Below are 3,449 nucleotides of genomic sequence, written 5' to 3'. Positions count from 1 at the left end.
GCTCCGCTCCCGCCGCAGGCCGCGCCGGCTGTAGAGCGCCGCGCCGGAGAGTGCGCGGCCTCCGCCTGCGGCGCCCCCTGCCGGGCCGCGGCGGGGCCTCCGCGCCGCCCGCATCCCGGCCGCCTCGCCCCGCCTGCCCTGCGGCAGGGGTCCCCACAGCGGGGCGGCGAGAGCGAGCCGGGGGGCGCGGTGAGATACGCCCTGGCAGACGACCAGGCACTAACGTAGAGGTGAGAGGCGCCTCAGCTCACTCTGACGCCCCTCAGCAACTCCGTCTTCTCCCCGCGTCCTTCCTTGCCCTTTTTCCAGCGGCTGCCCCAGCCGGCTCCTTCGCGTTCAAGGCGCGCACCACACTCTGCCTCTTCAACGTAAAGCTCCGTATGCCCTGTGAGCACTCGGGCTCCGCAGCTTGCACAGGCCCGAGGGTGGCCTGGTGGGTCGGCGTACCCCTGAAGCGATGACCGCGGGGAGAAGGGGGACGCGTAGCCCCAGCTGGGAGGCCGGCAGGCAGGGATGCTCGGCTGCCCTGGGCCGTCCATCACCGCAAACCGCTTCCAAGCCCGTGGCTGTGGCCTGTCTTGCTCTGCAAGCACCAGGCAGCCACGACACGCTCTGGAGTCTGGCCCTAGAGTAAAGAAAATAAATGTATCTTTTAGCATATTTCTAAATAGTTGCGTGTCAGAGGGTCTACTCTGAATTACTCAAGTGTCACATTCAGCTTTTCTTAAGTTGCCTCTTTCTTCATTCATGGTTCTTATAAAAGTGGTTTATAAAGTCCTGCCACATGGCTTAGGATAAGTATGAATACCGTAAGATTAACTACAAGGTTATTTTAATATTAATGCTCTTTCTTAAAAAGTACAAAAATCGAAGATTTAAATATGTTTGTTAAAAAACAAATATATTGTGGTATGGTAGTACACAAAGTATCAAAGCAACTTTTAATCCCATACTACAGCTATACTAGAAAAGTATTTTACTATTGAATTTGAGTTTGTGACCCCGTGTTAGACTGATAAGCCTTAAAACAACACGCTTTTTTTTTTTTCTTTCTTAGAAAGAGGTTGCAGCATCTGCTAGTCTTATTGCTACAAGGGATCAGTTGCCGAGGGAGGAAGAACTATGTGGAAGTCATGTTTGAGCCATACCATTTATGTTTTGCACCAATGTCCCAGCTTCACTTCAGCTGATTTAGTGAGTGGTAACATTATAGAATGCCCAGCCTACAGATAAAGGGTCTTTTACAAGTAATGCCACTGGGTAAAATAAACTCCAGGCATTGTAGTTAACAGCTGTATTAATCTCTTTCTGCATCACTGCTCCTAATATAAACCAAACATGGTTCAACATTTTACAGTGCCTTATAAGTAAAAATGAACCTTGCAAACATGAAATTTCAGGCTTCAAGCATGTAATAGACATATTGTATGCTCATTTTTCTAGCACCTTCCATTCTCTCCACTACCATCAAGAAATATGTAATGATGCATAAAGACCCAGCTATCTCTTGCTTTTTCACAAATAAGAAATGGAATGATGGAGAAACAGGGAGGCTTCAGACACAGAGCCAAAATATGGAAGTGATGAATACAGTGAATTTGTTCAGAGAACAGCTTTAGGAGTCACATGTAGAATCAGAGGTATTCTGACTTTTCAGTTCATGAAATCACTATTTTGCATGGCTAGTGAGCAAATCAAGATATTTTTCCACATGACTTCTTCATTGTTTCAGCATCCTGGGAATGCCCCTTTAACTCATAGTTTCTGGATTATCCTGCCTGTGTTTTTTTATCACAGACGGTTAACTCTCCACTTGGCTGAGGAGTATATACATGCATACCGCTTTTCTGCCTGGAGGGTCACTGATTTTGCTCCCTATTTGGCTCACTTCCAACTTTCTGCCTTACATTAGTCAATGCAAAGACTTAATGCTGGACAGAGTTCCCAGAATCGGAACAAGGTGAATACTTGCATCAACCTTCACCCTGTTGGCTGATATACTCAACTGCAATCATGCATTTGGACAGGGATGGGAAAAAAACCAAAACTGTTCCAGAAGGGAAGATGTCAATAAGAACAAAGCAGGTTTATCCCTGTTCCACTATGGGCAGGCAGTATCCAACCCAAGGGGCAGAAACTTTTCTCTGTACTTACAGAACAAGGGCTGCAACATTCGGCTGTAGGGTATTAGTCTTTTCCTCCCATAATCTTCAACTAGAGAGTAAAGTACAGCAAAAGATGCAGGTATTTCTGCCCATGCGTGTCATGAGTGTTGACCAGGGGTTACAGGGGAGAAGCAGAAGCACTGCGTAGCGCCCTGAGGCAATCACTCTATGTCTTACTGATGTGTCTTCATCAGAGTTCCTCACGTGTTCATGGACGCCTTTGTCTCTTTGTCGTATTTATTAGAGTTGATAGTTGGAGCAAAGCAGGTAATGGAGAGCTGATGAGGCAAAAAATGATAGGGCAAAATGGAGAAAGCGCAGAAAAACACAAAGTTAGGATAGAAACTGGGATTATAGGAAGCAGAAGAAAAAATTTAATTCAGGAATAGGTTTGATGAGCTTCAAAAAAAGAAATGTAAGGTGCAGAGGAGCATATTGACAGTGTCCTGCTTGTCTCTTTTAAGATGATGTGTTGTCTTTAACGTAAATGCAAAGAAAGAAAATATGGTAAGGAGTAACTATGGAAAGTAAGAAAACTCTTAATAAATGCAACTTCTAGGCAGGGAATTAGGCAGGAAATGGGTGTGATCAAGATTTAGAATAGGAAATGTGACAGATAAGAGAATTGAGACCTTGTTTCCGGTATGAATTGTCTAGAAATAGGAAGGGTTGCCTCTTACCCTGAATTTTCATGGCTTGGATTTGTCATGCATTGTATTGGTCAGTTTTCTCCAGTGAGTAACCACAGTTCTGGCCTGTCGCAGATACCATTAGAAAAGGGTATCCGCTTAGTTTAGTTCAAAGTTAGTTTATTTTACTCAATATAAAATTTCCCTGAATGAGTTCTTTCCTTGGCTTATGGACTGCTCATCATAACTATGGCTGACGTATGGGGGGGGGAAGAGGTATTCCCCTGATTAGAGGAAAGCCGGTTGTGTCTAAGAGAAATAACTCAGAAGAATTCATCATAGTACAAAATTGCCTACGTATTTCAGCTGAGATTAGTGTCCCCCTGAGTAACATGCTATTTGCATAGCAGATCTGCAGGTCAGACCTGCTCAGACAGTAGCATGTTTGTACACTTTACATTACCAAAACACTTTCTAAGTTTTACAGTCATGAGTCAGTGTTCACATACTCACTTTATCTTTTTCCTCATCCCTGACCTCTTTCAAGTTTGTATATACTTCTGCCTGGCTCACACAATGTGAAGAGCCATAAAATTCCAAATTGCATACAATTGCTGATTTTACATGCGCACATGCACACACACAGAGGTCTCCA

Source organism: Aptenodytes patagonicus, chromosome 7 (genome assembly GCF_965638725.1).
Source record: "Aptenodytes patagonicus chromosome 7, bAptPat1.pri.cur, whole genome shotgun sequence".
NCBI classification, from domain to species: domain Eukaryota; kingdom Metazoa; phylum Chordata; class Aves; order Sphenisciformes; family Spheniscidae; genus Aptenodytes; species Aptenodytes patagonicus.
The sequence above is the reverse complement of the archived record's forward strand: the minus strand, read 5'-3'. Positions refer to the sequence as shown.